Genomic DNA, 10,900 nt, shown 5'->3' with positions numbered 1-10,900 from the left:
GGGAAGATTTTTTTTTAAATATTGAAGTTAAAAGCATCAATGTGGTGCACTTTGAGAGCAACATTAAGAGATCTATGGATACATCTCTCAACACCCATATGAAACAGAACTGTAGCATATTTTTCTTTTTGGATATTTTACAAATCACTCCCCTTTTAAACTCTATTCTTGTTATTTTTAACAACTTTTGTGTTGCTGTCATATAGTATTTTATATCTGTTTTTCATTTAGTCTCATTAATAACTATAATGATCATATCAAGGTGTGCCTTAACCTCACTGAGCTGAGGTTATTTGAGCATCTCAGGAGAGAGCTCTCTTTCACCTGGTTGAAGAAAAGCTCTTTAAATTCGTTAGCATAGCTAGCTAACCAGATGCTAATAACAACAGATCGCCACTGTGCTTACAACTAAAGACACAGCCACGCAAACACTGCGGCATGTGTAGCTCCTTATGGGTATTGCAATATTTTAAGGGCTGGAGCGGCGTTCCGGTGCTCAGCACTCCTTTCAGAAGAGACATATAGAGAGGCGAAGTCCCTCCCTTTCCGGGAGCCTCCATGGGACCCCGGAAGAGTAAAATTATACATTGAAGTCAATGGAGAGAGAAAGGTTATCTTTTGATCCCGTTTGAATTGTGCCACGAATGACACATATGATGTTTGTCAATTTAAAAGAATATTTTGCAAGTCAAAAAAATTAAAATGTGTCGTAAAACTGTGAAGTTACACATTTTTTTGTGTGAAACCGCTGAGTGAACTACAGGTCTCTCGTCTCGCACAATACGCGTCACCATCACAAAGATGGCCGTCACGTTAGCAAATTTCACCTGTTTCTTTCAGAATGAGAATAAAAGAATAAAACGAGGTGAACATCACTACAAGTCTGGGCACGTTGAGAGCTGTACATACACGAAAGGGGAGTTAGTCGGTTCTGTAAGAGCAGCGGGACCGGCTTTACAAGATGTTGGTGAGTAATATGAGTGCAATGTGTAATGTTAATGTCAGCTAGCTAACATTAGCTAACAAGGTACACTAACGTGTTTTGTTTCAGGAACTAGTTTTCTCCTTAAGAACTTCGTGGTCTCTGTGTATGCTGTGGATAACATTAGTGTTCACAAGAACAAGGTACACTCCCGTGTTTTGTTTTAGTTGCTCTTCAGATTGAAGCGGACAGTTTTATATCGACTATAGGCCTACAGTATATTCTATACTGTATGTGTGATCTCCTTTTACATCTCGTTGTGTCATTTGAGTTTATTTGCTGTGTGTAGATTCAAGGATTTTGGTGACATGAACATGACCATCGCGGAGGCAGTCCAGTTACCATCCTTCTGTCTCTGTGAGGAGGGTGGGTCATATATCACCCATACTGGCACCAGGTCCAAGGGCAGCTGCACATCACAGACCGGAGTCTCTGCTACTTTGTTGTGTGGACCACGAAGGAGGCGATCATCATCCTCATCCCCAAAGACCCTGCATGGCATGGAAATCTCCTCCTCCTGGAACAATTCTACAGCCAGCATATGCTCCCTGTGTTGGCCAGTAGAGAGGAGGACATTTAAATAAACCTACTCTTAACACCCTGGGACTCTGCGTTGTGTTCTGTATGTGTGAAGGGGTGTGATGCAGAGGGGAGGAAAACAGGACACAGCAGATTGGGATTGTGGTGGAGACGCTGAGCAGTTATTTAATTGTTGCATGTAATTATTATTATACTGCGTGCTTCTTAGTTATTTTGCTGTAACATGGATCTGTATGTAACTCTATATTTACTTGTTATCTACCACACTTCCTTCTACATCATACACCATCATTATACATGATGGTGTGTATAGGATATATATATTTGTATACATTACATATCTGTAAATTGTATAATTTAATTTTTCGTATTTGGGATTGTTGGAAACGTCTTTTTGATCTCTGTCTATAAACACAAACTGAGTAAGATTGACAATAAAGTTGACTTTGAAAAATATATATATTCTTTATGAAAATAGTTGACTGTTGGAGAAATGAATCCAAATGAAACGTTGGACTGAACTACAACGCCTTTAAATCTCTACGGACTGTTTTTCAGTGGGATGGCAAGTTCCTATCTTTAAACATTTATTAGTTTTTTCTCAGAACAGATTTGATTTTCTGAAGTTAATTTAACTTTGTGACCATGTAAGGTCATTATTAAAAAGGTACAATCAATTTGTTTAGGGTTGACTAAAATAATGATAAACATTTCATTTGGATAATTTACTGACAGAATAAGACTCAATGATGCTCTACTCACCTGTTCCTTTTTATAAAGTGAAACAGTTGAAACGATAGATTTTTAGTAAACTTAAAAACAACCTTCTCCAAAAGCTATCAAGGAATATACCGAATACTTGTTTTAGAACTTTATTACATATTATTTGTATATAGTTTGAATGATCCATAATTGACAGAAGCTTGTGTTTACACTGACCTGTCACTCATATATTAATGTCTTTGTAACTTCTGTAAACCACTACCTCACTCATTTCTTTCACTCATCACGGTTCAGTAAACTAAGTGACACATGAACCAGTTTAATCATTATAATAACGTAGGATTGCAACTCTTTGAAACTGTAGGTGGCTCTTAAAAGAGCCGTTGTGTTTGGGTGTGCTGGTCTCAGGTCAGTCTAAGCCCTCTCTCCGGATGCGGCTGGATGTCCTTGGGCATGATGGCGACCCTCTTTGCTTGGTTCATCTTACTGGGGGGCAGCTACATGGATGTCGGTGCAGTCCACAGTCATTGTGCAGTTGAAGGCAGAATGAATGTATTATTGACTCAGAATGAAGCACAACTTCATGTCATACAATACATTGACTTTATTTGTAATTGTGTGAAAACATATGAGCATTGATTAGCAAGCAGGACCTGCAGGAACAGAGCACGGTGATGGATGGAGCTGGGAAGAGAGAAGAATAAAGAAAACAGATCAACTTCATTTTCGGATATTAAAAATTCAATTTCAAAACAAGTTGCCGCTCCTACAGTTTTCTCGTGTGTAAAGATGATTTCACTTGACCTATGCACAATATCACACTCAATACATGTGTGTCTCTGGGGGGTGCATTGTGCCTTTGATGTATATAAATAATATACCATAACCAAATAGTATTACATACAGTGGAAATCAGGTTGCCAGAGCAGGTCAGTGTGCATGTTCCTCAGGGTCTCAGCAGCTACAGGTGAGGGAAAGGAAACAAAAGAGAAAAAGGTCAGTAACAACACTTTAAAGTAACACAACAGTAACACTTTGAATAATTATCCCTTCTAATAATGTTCTCTCAGTAATCACTCAACTACTGTCTTTCCAACAAACAGATTGACTCACCCTTACTGTCATCACAATGAAACACGTCCAGAAGAATCTGTCATGCAAAGCTCCCTGCCTGCCTTCGACTCTCCCTGACTGCTTCCTTAGCACCCGGTGGATGGCGCAGTAGGCTACTCTTCAAATGTTTCACGAAATGCTTACCATCATGACTACTCTTACTTCATGTAATAAAATAATAACTTCATGGTAAGGCTACTAAAAATGACAAGGCTACGTAATGTAATGCTAACTAACGTGCTCGCTACTCGTCGCTACTAGCTAGGTAGCTAACCTGACTGTGTTCCATGCACAACATGTATATTACCTGATATGTCTGATCCAGCGACTCCTGGTCCTTTCATCAGACGGGAAGCGATGGAACGAGCAAGTGGTTTGATCACTTATGTGATTACAACCTGGTACAAAGCACACAGGCATCTTGTCAAAGTGAATTTATTTTTAGCAATCTCTTATTTATTGGAGGGAATAAATCGGTTATGAGATCTTCTTCTTCGCTTTAATTACGAGTCGCAACCACTTGGAGCATTATCGCCTGTGACATCACTTACGCGAGCCAGAATGGGATTTGGGATTTGTAGTCTTTGTAGTCGCGTATTTTTCATAGTCTTATATTTCAACAGTTTTACGACAAAATGTGACTTTTTTGACATGGAACTTATTGTTTAAGATTGACAAACATCACATGTGTAGTTCGTGGCACAATTCAAACGGGATCAAAAGATACGTGTTCTCTCTCCATTGAATTCAATGTTAATTTTTCGCTTCCGGGGTCCCATGGGCCGGAAGTAGATGGGCGTGACTTCGCCTCTCTATACCACGTGAAGACACGTTACGCTCGTGTTGTGTTCATGAACCTGTCCTTGGCCAGGAAAAACAGGTACTCGATTGTTTAATTATTTTTGTGGTCTAGATTTCTTCTTCTTTTTTGAAGTGAGAAGTTGTCCGTCTGTCGGACTGACTCCCTCCCCCCCCCCCCCCACCCCCAAAACGAAAACTCTTCGGTTCTCCACGAATTACACAAGTCACCCAAATCAGCGTCAAAAAAGCGGGAGGCGCCGAACAATCCCCTATTAATGTATTGATTATAGCTCAGGGTCCGTATAGGTCGGCGTCTGGGTCCGGATCCGGACCGCGGTCCACCTGTTGCCGACCCCTGCCATAGGGGCATTGTACTGCCATCCCCACCATACGTCATCTCACATAATTCAGAGCTGATTGGCTGTAAGTACGTGTGCCGCGAAAAGTGTGGTGTGTGAAGAGGAGGAGAGAGACGCGTCCTAAAACCAGGAAGTAAGCTGCGTATGGCTTCCCTCCACAAAAAAGCAATGAGATTTCTCCATAGGATTTTAGAAAATAGCTCAAAATAAGATCTGTGGGAAACGTACCTGTTAGATAAATGCACGTTTTGTTCAGCCAGATAATATCCTACTTTTATCATTTTCGAATCATAAATCTATCGATTAGATTTCTGATAGACTTTTGAAACTACAAGAAGATAGGAGGACTTTTACAAAAAGTAATAGAGATTTTTGTCCAGAAGGACAGGCAAATGGACTTCATCTTCAAGTCAAGGTAAGACCACAATTTTATTGAAAATGGGATCTTACCAAGAGAGAACAATTCAATATTTAAATGATAAAATTACATTTTTTGGGTATCCTGTTGAACTGTCTGTTAAAATTAATTGAAGCATCAGACAAAAAAAGCTTTTGAAAATAATATTATATTTTGATTTAGGTCAAAATATAATATTTGTAAACCTGAAGAGTCAGTGCCAGTGCCTCGCCAGCCATGAACCTCACTGCAGAAGCTTATATATAGACATCTAGGTTTTTTGTGCCACACCACTTTTGCACATATAGAAACGCCACTGGCGCTCACAACAAACAGTATGGCTTTGCTACAAATTAGTGCTCAACATTCAAAAAACTAAAAGTATTGTATTTAGCACAAATTACGTACTAAGGTCTAAACCGCAGTTGAATCTGATGCTGAATAATGTAGAGGTTGAGCAGGTGGAGGAAACAAAGCTCCTGGGACTCATCCGAGTGAACAATTTATCATGGACGAAACACATAGAGTCAGTGGTGGCAAAGATGGGGAGGAATATATCTGTCATCAAGAGGTGCTCAGTGTTTTTACCACCGCAAATGACAAAACAAGTCATTGAGACTCTAGTCCTTTCACAACTGGACTACTGCTCAATGATCTGGTCAGGGGCAAACAAGAGGGACCTGGGAAAGCTGCAACTGGTTCAAAACAGAGCAGCTCGGCTTGCCCTTAGGTGTACACCAAGACATAATGTAAACAAAATGCATGTCAAGCTCTCCTGGACATTAGTCACGGAGAGGCTGATGGTATCACTCCTTGTCTTTTTGAGAAACATAAATGAGCTGAAGCATCCAACGTGTCTATATAAGCAACTTACACCTAGCTCTAACATCCATACATTTAAAACGAGACATGCCACAAGAGGTTGCTATCAAATCCCTAAAGCCAAAACAGAGTCTATGAAGAGCACAGTGCTGTATAGAGCCATGGCTGCATGGAACACACTGCCAGATCAGATTTCTAAAGAAACAACTAAAGCAAGCTTCAAACGACGATTGAAGAGGCATCTAGAAGCCCAAAGATTGTAAATTACACAAGCGGCAGACAGGTTATGGTAAACATACAGCAGCACACCGATTCATATAGGTTTTTTTAAACACATGCAGGAATATGGTACTTTCGCTAACATAGACACACACACAGCCTTTCACAGTTATGATGAGGATTGTATTTGTTTAGTTTGTTTTACTCTAAAAGAAGCGAAGGGAGACATTTGTAAAATCACTATTATTCTTTTTTTTTTCTTTTTCTTTCCAAGGAAATGGGGAATCAGAAAATAAGCTGTATGTGATGGTTGATATGAAAGTAACTGTTTGAAGGAAAATTTACGCCGTACACGATTTGTATCATTGTCTTGTAATATACTGTCGAATGTCATGTTTTATGTTATTTGTGGACCCCAGGAAGATTAGCTGTTGTTATGCACCAGCTAATGGGGATCCTAATAAACTATAAACTATAAACTATACACAGTAAGCAATTACACACAGAGACACCACCAACCTACCAACAACCCAAACACTTCCCTGCTGCATACACACGGTTCATTAGCATGCATGCTATAAGTGGGATGCAATGCTCAGGTCCTATGCTTGTGTTTGAGATGTGGATGGAGCAGGTGAGGGCCGGACACGGCAGGTCAGCAGGGCTGTGGCTCCTAATGAGCTCCTTGGTGCCTTCCCATCAGCACAGAGCCGGGTTCCCCTTTACTTGGCACCCTGGGAGCTTGTTAAGAGGCATTCCCTTTAAAACAATCATCTGCCAGCAATCACATTTCCAAAGTTATGGTATGTCACGGTGTTCTCTCACACGCCCTCACTTGAGCCGCTCTACACTCTCGTCTTACCCTCTCCTCCCTCCGTCCACATCACCTGCTATTCAGGCATGATGCTCAGTTTTCAGATTGGTGGCATTGGTTTTCCTTGGGGAGCCGATCCAGAGTCTGACACGTTTAAGAGGGATCAGAATGACAGGATGTGTAGAAGTGAAGAGAGCAGGCTAAAATGCAGCAGGAGGTATATACAGTTATATATGGTGGTAAGAAATTGAGATAATGGAGGAGAAACAAAGTAGGGAGCCATGATGCAATTTCAAATGAGTAAGGAGAATTAGCAGCAACTTTTTTCAACATTTGAGAGGATTTTCAGTTGCAGAATTCTGGGCAAATGTTCAGTAGGAGGTATGTTACATGAATAAATCATGGTCATAAACAGCCGTAAAATAAAAGGGTGTTTGCCATTCTGACTGTCAATCTGTGTCACATTCTGAATCTCATTACTGAGGAATATTATTTCATTTTAGAAGGTGAGGTTGAAAATGGAGTTCTGCAACTGCATTATTTTCATTACTCAACTTTTATTTGTAGCTTTAAACTCTATGTTAAAAGTTTATATATTGAGGTTCTCGGGAGGCACATTTTTTTTGGTACATTTGGTTTTGTGTGTGGATTCTCAGACTTTTGACAGTCTCCCACCTGGTGTTGTTTTGTTAAGAGAGCCGAGTCCTTTTTGGGGGGGATCTGGAAGAATCAATAACAGTGAAACAGTCATTCTCTAAGAGATTATACCTTTTATGGCTTTAGAGAAAGGTCATATTTCCTAATCCTTTACTTAAGAACATACAACATCTAACTTGTTTTGTAAGCCTGTAAAACCTTATAACATAGATAACATAACATAAAGGTTGGCTGCCTGTTAAAGCACATTTGTTATCTTGTTTATGAGTGTCAAATTCTGTGGTGTTACAGAGGCACGTGTGTCAGAGCTATCTGACAGAAGAGTTATGTTACGAACAATGCAGCTTTTTAATATTGCTGTAGATTATTAACTACCTTTTGACTGCTTTATTCCTAACATTGCGGGTATACTCAATGTTAATATTCTTTTTGACAGAATGAGACCCTCTAAAGTGAATTACCTGAAATCTCAGAAAGTGAAGGGCCCGAAAGTGTAAGAGACAGAGACAGAGAGAGAGACAGAGAGAGAGAGAGAGAGAGAGAGAGAGAGAGAGAGAGAGAGAGAGAGAAAAAGAGAGAGAGAGAGAAAGGTGAGAAAAGAGGTTGAAGAAGACGTGAGAGTAGAGTATGTTGTTAAATTGAAGGAAAGTAAAAAATATGTGAGAATAGAGATGTGCAGGTGCAACACAAACCACACCAATGTGTCCCTTGTGCTCAATGCACCCCTCTAAAAACACTCTCAGGAACAGTACACCAACAAGAGAGGTGCACTGTCAGAAAGTGAGGTACAGAGTCTGCTAACAGCTACAGGTATAACCAATAGTTTTTAAAGCAAATAAATGAAGTATGGTAGTGTAATAGTGATTACTTTGTTTCTTTGTCACAAAAGTTCCATATTTAAAGTTGTGTTTTCAACACAGAAGAGAGCTGGCTATTAAAACTGTGGCATCATCTTTGTGAGATATGTGAGGGTGTTTCATGAGGTGCAAAGGGGGTGACCAAAACACACACATTTTGAGATGAAATGTGTTAATGCAGCCGGGCTTTCCTGTTTGACAGTGTAGATCAGTGGTTCTCAAACTTTTTTCAATAATGTACCCCCTGATCAGCGCAAAAACTATTTGTTAGGGAAAAGATGCCTACAGTATATAAAGAGGTACAGTACGCTGCACCATCGGTGTCTGATTTATTAAAACAACAACATTGTAACTGAGAAACACTTAAATGCTACCTTTCAAATGTTTACAATCCATCACTAAATTCATGGCAAACCAATTTTAATATCATGCAATAACACTAAGACGACATTAGTTGCATTGAACTGATCTTTTTAATAAGTTGTACTTGCAATGTGGTGAGAAACATGGGCTTGTGCTTCACTGAGGATCTTTGTCATTCTGACAGGGAGGCAAACTGCAGTTATTACACTTCGCGTTTTGAAACTATGTGTAACTCTGTTCATATAAAACCCACACTGCTCAAACTTCGTTACTTTTCCTAAAATGTGTATATTTATTTACTTTGGGGGGTGGAGAATGAAGAGAACAAAAAATACGAGCATTTTATGAGCATGGGATTTTGACCCCTCATTAAACATATGCATAATGCTGCGCTATACTTTGCAGCCACAAGCCGTTGCCAAACAACGCTTATTGTTTAGTTCCTTTGATAAGCAGGCAGTCATGTAATTAACTAGAACTAGCTAGATCTGATAGATTTGCACATAAACGCGAGTGAAGTATAACCGGACGCGAGAGAGAGATCAGAGATCAGATCAGCTGCTGCTGACCAGGGGCGGATCTAGAAAAATATTCATGGGGTGGCAAGAGAATTTCAGGGGTGGCATCCCCTGGCAGAAGTATATGCTGATTTAATCGCAGTCATATCAATCAATGTTAACTTGGAAAGCCACAATATTGATATTTTAACTCAATAACATCAGGTGACATTATTGTGGCACATCAGTAAAGCCTTACATATAATTTACACATCATTTAATGCATTTTAACTGAATGAGTTTGTTTCACTCTTAGACCAGCAAGGGTACAAAATATATGAAGACTGCTGCAATAAGTACATTAATTAACTGTCTCATCGATGTGTGTCTGTATGAATATGATACTATTAACAATCATATTATTCCTATCAGCTGTCAATCACTGTTATGATTCACATATTCAGTGTTATTATTAAATAAACTATATTTTTTGGAGGAGTTAATGATGAACGTTCCTCAAGATGCTTGCTCCTCAAATTTGAAAGACAAGTAATTACTATCATAAATCAAAAGAATCAAAAGAACAGTTCAGCGCCCCACGACTTCATTGCAAACAGTTACAACCTTGACTTTAAATCAGAAAGAACAAACATTAAAGAAGTGACTAACTGCATCAGTTAGGGTTAAAAAAACATCTATTCAGCTAAAAACATATACATTACATCGCTGCAGTTATGATCCAGTGGAAAGCCCTTACCTACAGGCCTAGTTAAATCAAAGTGGTTACTTTCTTTTGGCTGGGCAGTGTAGTTTTACACACCGTCTTATTTGACTTTCTCAGGACTTGAAACAGTTTTTTGGGGGCAGACCCCCACAAAGAAGAAAAATATATTTACACACATAAGGTCATCATCTTAACAGTTTATTATTCTCATCGACTCATTGGTGAGCAGAGCATCAAGTTGGCATGCCGATAACAGCTGAATGTGGCGATTACCATCTTGATCAGCAAAACGCATCACAAACTTATTAAGATTTAAAGCTTTAGTGCGTTTTGATTCAATGCTGAGTACAGCCAAACTTGACAGGCTCTTCTCTGTCATTGTAGACCGCAAACAGGGGCGGCGCCAGAGTATTTGTGTTGGGTAATCTATGGTAGGGCTACAGTGGTGGGGCTCAAGTCAGTATTTGCAATGTAATTACATACACGCTCCCCTTGACAGTGAAACGCCACGCGTGAGGTTTAGATTATTTCCCTGTCTCAATCCAAATTGAACTGTATGAAATAAAAAGGCACATTTGTCTTGTAGTAAATAAAAAGGGCGACCTGGAGCCAATCCTGCAATTTCCCCACAAGTGAAAGAGTTGACTTGCTGAAAACCCAACCAAGAGAAGAGGCTGTGTGAATGACTTTACATTGTGGATAAGGGTGGATAGCCCCCATTGTTCTGTGTGTCAAAATGAAAGACAGCCCACACACCTATCAATCATCAAACCGTGGGGTCTTATATCATTACGGGTTGATTTCTATCAACACGTAATGTTGTATCGATGTATATAGAGATGTACTACAGCAAAAGTATTCTCCGTCGGGACTTCCTGCAACAACACCACGCAGTTATCGTGATTCTGATTGGCCAGAAGACATTATCAAAGATGTTCTATTGAGAAGATGATCACTACGTGACAAAAGTTTTCAAAACCGTCTCTAGTCTTCGGTATTTCCAGACAAGTGGCTACTGAAATCAATCTTACT

At 39.6% G+C, this 10,900-nt stretch overlaps 1 long non-coding RNA gene across 1 annotated transcript; it reads right to left on the bottom strand.

Annotated features, from left to right (window-relative positions):
- Positions 1-2,829: 2,829 nt before the first annotated feature.
- On the bottom strand, positions 2,830-3,483 carry LOC139433883 (uncharacterized). The gene is made up of 3 exons (XR_011643272.1): positions 3,359-3,483; positions 3,150-3,206; positions 2,830-2,929 (listed from the first exon to the last, which is right to left on the bottom strand). It is a non-coding gene; the product is annotated as an uncharacterized lncRNA (long non-coding RNA).
- Positions 3,484-10,900: the final 7,417 nt, after the last annotated feature.

Source organism: Pseudochaenichthys georgianus, chromosome 5, assembly GCF_902827115.2.
Source record: "Pseudochaenichthys georgianus chromosome 5, fPseGeo1.2, whole genome shotgun sequence".
In the NCBI taxonomy this organism is placed as follows: domain Eukaryota; kingdom Metazoa; phylum Chordata; class Actinopteri; order Perciformes; family Channichthyidae; genus Pseudochaenichthys; species Pseudochaenichthys georgianus.
Note: the sequence above shows the minus strand (reverse complement) of the source record. Positions and strands in the feature narration are given on the sequence as shown.